This window comes from Rhinopithecus roxellana, chromosome 4 (assembly GCF_007565055.1).
Source record: "Rhinopithecus roxellana isolate Shanxi Qingling chromosome 4, ASM756505v1, whole genome shotgun sequence".
Taxonomy (NCBI): Eukaryota; Metazoa; Chordata; class Mammalia; order Primates; family Cercopithecidae; genus Rhinopithecus; species Rhinopithecus roxellana.
Genome location: NC_044552.1, coordinates 72,136,209 through 72,142,414, shown reverse-complemented (window position 1 = coordinate 72,142,414; position 6,206 = coordinate 72,136,209). Strand labels below are relative to the sequence as shown.

The 6,206-nt window shown below is 48.2% G+C and overlaps 1 non-coding gene and 1 pseudogene across 1 annotated transcript; both read left to right on the top strand.

Annotated features, from left to right (window-relative positions):
* Positions 1-316: 316 nt before the first annotated feature.
* Positions 317-423, top strand: LOC115897103. The gene has a single exon (XR_004057048.1). It is a non-coding gene; the product is annotated as a U6 spliceosomal RNA (small nuclear RNA).
* Positions 424-2,085: 1,662 nt separating this feature from the next.
* On the top strand, positions 2,086-3,002 carry LOC104664507 (annotated as a pseudogene).
* Positions 3,003-6,206: the final 3,204 nt, after the last annotated feature.

The window sequence follows — 6,206 nt, the reverse complement described above, 5'->3', positions numbered from 1 at the left end:
CTGAGCCATGCTTACACTACTGCACTCCAGCCTGGGCAACAGAGCGAGACCTTGTCTCAAAGAATAAATAAAAATTGACTGATTGATTAATTAAAAGGGGATGATCAGAAATCCAGAGGGGAAGATCACAAATCCCAAGTAGAAGTCACAGATGTCAAAGTTGTCAGACCACTACTCTCTCCACCTTTGCATACACCAAAAAAATGGCTGCCACTCCTCACACTACCTGACTCTCCAGCTCTGGTGTCCTCCACTGAGCTAGTGACTCAAAGTTGAAGTCTCTGGGTTCAAATTAGCAAGCAAAAGAATTGGATTGGTGCCCACATAAGCAGCACATATACTAAAATTGGACCAATACAGAGAAGATGAGTATGGTCACTACATAAGGATGACACCCAAATTTGTGAGGCATCCCATGTTAAGTGGGGAAAAAGTATCTGAATGGATTAGGTGTTCTTCTCTGATCCAATCAGCTACGGCTAGGGAGACAAGGTCTAATGGTAAGTAGCATAGCTGCCCCTGCCAGGGACTCTGTTACAAGGCAGATTTTCTGAGATGGGGAAGTGGGTAGGGATAAGACAATTAGTATCTCAAATTCCTAGACACCAAATAGGCTGAAATGGACTTTCTGAGTTGGACTTTTTCATCTCTGTCTCTCGAGTTGGAGGTTCAGGCTCTGCAGGGAAGAAGGGTCAAATCATATCAGCTTATTCTTATTCCAAAAAAGGCAGGATTTTGGTGTGTGGCACATATAGCTTGGTTATTAAAAATTGGAGTGGTCTGGCCAGGCACAGTGGCTCACACCTGTAATCCTAGCACTTTGGGAGGCCAAGGCAGGGGGATCACTTGAGGTCAGGAGTTCAAGACCAGCCTGGCCAATATGGTGAAACCCCATCTCTACTAAAAATACAAAAATTAGCTGGGTTTAGTGGTGGGCACCTGTAATCCCAGCTACTTGGGAGGCTGAGGAAGGAGAATTGCTTGAACCCAGGAGGCAGAGGTTGCAGTGAGCCAAGATCATGCCACTGTACTTCAGCCTGGGCAACAAAGAGAGAATCTGTCTCAAAAAAAATAAATAAATAAATAACCAACTAAAACCTGTGTCCAGATAACAGAATAGCTTTTGTTCTTCAACTCCACATAAAAATATCACTATAGCCAGGCACAGTGGCTCACGCCTATAATCACAACACTTTGGGAGACCAAGGCAGGCAGATCACCTAAGGTCGGGAGTTGTAGACCAGCCTGACCAACATGGAGAAATCCTGTCTCTACTAAAAATAGAAAATTAGCTGGGCGTGGTGGTGCATGCCTATAATCCCAGCTACTCGGGAGGTTGAGGCAGGAGAATCGCTTGAACCTGGGGACGTGGAGGTTGTGGCAAGCCGAAATCGTGCCATAGCACTCCAGCGTGGGCAACGAGCGAAACTCTGTCTCAAAAAAGAAAGAAAGAAAGAAAGAAAGAAAGAAAGAAAGAAAGAAAGAAAGAAGGAAGGAAGGAAGGAAGGAAGGAAGGAAGGAAGGAAGGAAGGAAGGAAGGAAGGAAGGAAGGAGAGAGAGGAGAGAGAGAGAGAGAGAGAGAAGAAAGAAAGAAAGAAAGAAGAAAGAAAGAAAGAAAGAAAGAAAGAAAGAAAGAAAGAAAGAAAGAAAGAAAGAAATATATATATATATCACTACAGATTGATTGATTGATTGATTGAGCTAGAAACAGGGTCTGGCTCTGTCACCCAGGCTGGAATGCAGCAGACTGATGATAGCTTACTATCGCCTAGAACTCCTGAACTCAAGCTGTCCTTCCCCTCAGCCTCTCGAGTAGCTGGGACTACAGGCGCTTGCCACCACGCCCCCAATAACTTTTTTTTTCCTTTTTGGTAGAGATACGGTTTTGCTATGTTGTCCAGGCTGGTCTCAAACTCCTGGACTCAAGTGATGCTCCCATCTTGGCCTCCCAATGTGCTGGGATTACAACTGTGAGCCACCATGCCCAGACCACATAAAAATAACCAGAGAGGAGCGCGTCCCAGACCGCGCCCGCCAGGCGGTCTAGTCCCCTCCCATCCCACCCCACCGCCGCGCCCGCCAGCCATGAGCTCCACGCAGGTCAACAAGGACTCCTCGTACTGGCTGTCCGCCCAGGTCAAGAACCGGCTCCTGTGCAAATATGACCTCCAGAAGGAGGCAGAGCTCCGCAGCCGGATCCAGGGACTCACCGGCCTCTTCCTCGGCCCCGACTTCCGGGAGGGCCTGAAGGACGGGACTGTCTTATGCACACTCATTAACAAGCTACAGCAGGACTCAGTCCCCAAGATCAACCGCTCCATGCAGAACTGGCACCAGCTAGAAAACCTCTCCAACTTCATCAAGCCCATCGTCAGGGAAGGCATGAACACCGTGGACTTGTTCGAAGCCAGCGACCTGTTTGAGAGTGGGAACATGAGGCAGGTGCAGGTGTCTCTTCTCGCCCTGGTGGGGAAGGCCAAGACTAAGAGGCTGCAGAGCGGGGTGGACATCGGCCTTAAGTACTGGGAGAAGCAGAAGCAGAATTTTGACGATGCCACCATAAAGGCTGGCCAGTGCGCCATCGGGCTGCAGATGGGCACCAACAAATGCACCAGCCAGTCGGGTATGACTGCCGACGGCACCAGGAGGCATCTCTACAACCCCAAGAACCACCTCCTGCCCCCCATGGACCACTCAACCATCAGCCTCCAGATGGGTACAAACAAGTGTGCCAGCCAGGTGGGCATGACAGCCCCCGGCACCTGGTTGACACCAAGCTGGGAACCAACAAGTGTGACAACTCCTCCATGTCCCTGCAGATGGGCACGCAGGGCACCAAGCAGAGCGGCCAGGTCTTTGGCCTGGGCCAGCAGATAGAGGACCCCAAGTTCTGCCCTTAAGGCACAGTGGCCAATGGGGCTCCCTTGGGCGCCAGCGACTGCCCGGGTCCAATGGAGGTCCCTGAATATCCGCCTTACTACCAGGAGGAGGCTGGCTACTGAGGCTCCCAGCACGCTCTCTGCCCACAACGTCTCCCCGTCTGAGTTTTTGGGTTTTTCTGTGTTTTCGTCTTTCTTTTTTCTTAACCTGTTCAGTGTTGCCAATCAACCCAGCGTCTGTGAGTGGAGGTGTGGGATCAGGGAGCAGGTCTTTTTCCCCCTTGCCTTGGTCCTTCGTAGGGCTGAGCCACCGGGCTATGGGGGAAGGGGTCAAAGCCATATCCCGATACGTGTAGGGTGAGGGTGTCTGCTGGCAAGTCCAGGCTGTGGGCCAAGCTGTGCTGGGGAGAAGAGACTTAGGCTTGGAGGGAACCAGTCCCCGAAGGTTTCCGGTTGCCTTGTCTCTTCCCCATTTTGTCAGCCTATCAGTTTGTGGTTTCTGTACCCGCAAAGGTTTCAGAAGTATTAACAAAAGAAAAATACTTTTTTTTCCCCCGAGGAATGGGGCAGGGACAGTGGAGAGGGTGCTGGGAAATGAGTCCCCTGGGAAAGGGGGCCTGGCCACCATGCTAAATATCTCAGGCTGCCAAGTGGCTGCATTTCCCTAGAACCCTCAGACCAACAGACCTCAGACCCTCAGACCTGCCCCAGGGCCGGCGGGAAAGTGAGGCCGGTACAATGAAGTGGAATTCTGCGTTGTTGGGGCTAAGCCTGAGCCCCTCTCCATGCTAACCACCCCCCTCCACTATGGCCTCAGTCAGTTTTGTTGTTGATGTTGTTGTTGTTGTTGCCCAGGCTGGAGTGCAGTGGCGAGATCTTGGCTCACTGCACCTCCACCTCCCTGGCTCAAGGGATTCTCCTGCTTCAGCCTCCCAAGTAGCTGGGACTGTAGGTGCTCCACCACGCCTGGCTAATTTTTGTATTTTTATTAGAGAAGGGGTTTCACCATGTTGGCCAGGCTGGTCTCAAACTCCCAGCCTCAGGTGATCCGCCCACCTCAGCCTCCCCAAGTGCTGGAATTATAGGCGTGAGCCACCATGCCCGGCCCCTCAGTAGGTTTTAAGGAGCCTCCAGCCCTCCTTCTCCCCTTCTGGGCCTGACCAGCTATACTGCTCCATCTCCCCTGGCCATACACCCCACCAAGTACTACACAGGGACCCCCACCCAGGAGCCCTGCCCTATGAGATAATGTGAAATATGACTGTGGACCAAACACAGTAAAACCTCTGTAAGAAGAAAAAAAAAGTGTGTATGTATGTATATATATATATATCCTGAGAGATAATATATTTATACGCATAGTTTATTGTTCCAATTATTCCAGTTTTTATCTTTCTCAAATAAGAAGACTGCAGAATAAGCCAGAAAGAGAAGTTAAATAATTTAATATTTTCATTCTATTGCCCTAATTATAATACCATTCTATGTTATTAAAAAAACACACACACACCAGGCAAGGTGGCTCACGCCTGTCATCCTAGCAGTTTGGGAGGCCAAGGTGGAAGGATCACCTGAGATCAGGAGTTTGCGATCAACCTGCCCAACATGGTGAAACCCCGTCTGTACTAACAATACAAAAATGAGCCAGACGTGGTGGCATGTGTCTGTAAGTCCCAGCTACTTGGGAGGCTGAGGTAGGAGAATCCCTCAAACATGGGAGGTGGAGGTTGCAGTGAGCCAAGATCGTGCCACTGCACTCCAGCCTGGGTGACAGAGCGAGACTCCATCTCAGAAAAAAGCAAAAACAAAACAACAACAAAACACACAGACACATACACACACACAGACAATCACATTTTACTTCTGATTTTTAAATTTGTGGTGATCCCTTGCTTTTATTAATTGGCTGGTCGGGCGCGGTAGCTCAGGCCCGTAATCTCAGCACTTTGAGAGGTCAAGGCGGGTGGATCACTTGAGGTCAGGAGTTCAGGCAAGATGGTGAAACCCAGTCTCTACACAAAACACAAAAATTAGCCAGGTGTAGTGGCGTGTGCCTGTGGTCCCAGCTGCTCAGGAAGCTGAGGTGGGAGGATCGCTTGAACCCAGGAGGCAGAGGTTGCACTGAGCCGAGATCGTGCCACTGCACTCCAGCCTGGGCAACAGAGTGAGACTCCGTCTCAAAAAATAATATCATGAAATAAAATGAAATAAAATAAAATAAAATAGGCTGGGCGCAGTGGCTCCTGTCTGTAAACCCAGCACTTTGGGAGGCCAAAGTGGATGGATCACCTGAGGTAAGGAGTTTGAGACCAGCCTGGTCAACATGGTGAAACCTCGTCTTTACTAAAAACACAAAACTTAGCCAGGTGTGGTGGTACACGCCTGTGATCCCTGGTACACGCCTGTGATCCCAGCTACATAGGAGGCTGAGGCAGGAGAATCACTCGAACCTGGGAGGCTGAGGTTGCAGTAAGCCAAGGTCACGCCACTGCACTCCAGCTTCTTGCTCTTGCAACAGAGCGAGACTCCATTGCAAAAATATATTAATAAATAATAAATAAAATAAAACAAAATGAAAAATAAAATAATAATTTTTACTCCAAATGTTAAAGGTGTTGCTCCATTGTCTTTAAGCTTCCAATGTTGCTGTTGCGAAGCTCAATGCATTTTGATTCTTTGTCCTTTGATTGTGACCTATTAGAGATTTAAAATCTTTTTTGTTGTTGTTGTTTTGAGATGGAGTCTTGCTTTGTTGCCCAGGCTGGAGTGCAGTGGCGTGATTGCAGCTCGTTGTAACCTCCACCTCCCAGTTTCAAGTGATTCTTGCAGGAGTAGCTGGGACTACAGGCAGGTGCCACCACGCTTCTCTAATTTTTTTATTATTTTATAGAGATAGAGTCTCATTATGTTGCCCAGTCTCCAATTTTTAAAAAATCTCAGCAATCCTAGCTTTAATTTCCTAGCATTCTTTTTTAGTTATTTGAATTCTCCTATTCACACTATTCCGGTTTTGTGTGATTGTTCTGTTTTTTTGTTTGTTTGTTTTTTGTTTGTTTTTTTTATGGATAGAGTGCTTTCTCTTATTTGTATGGGGTATAATAATGGTCTTTTATCCTTGGAAGTTTCCTTCTACTTCCTGTATTGTTTCTGTTTCCTCTTGTTTCCTTTTATGCCTATTTACTTTTTTTTTTTTTTTTTTTTTTTCGGAGACAGAGTCTTGCTTTGTTGCCCAGATTGGAGTGCAGTGTTGAGATCTCAGTTCACTGCAAACTCTACCTCCCGAATTCAAGCAATTCTTATGACTCAGCCTCCCGAGTAGCTGGGATT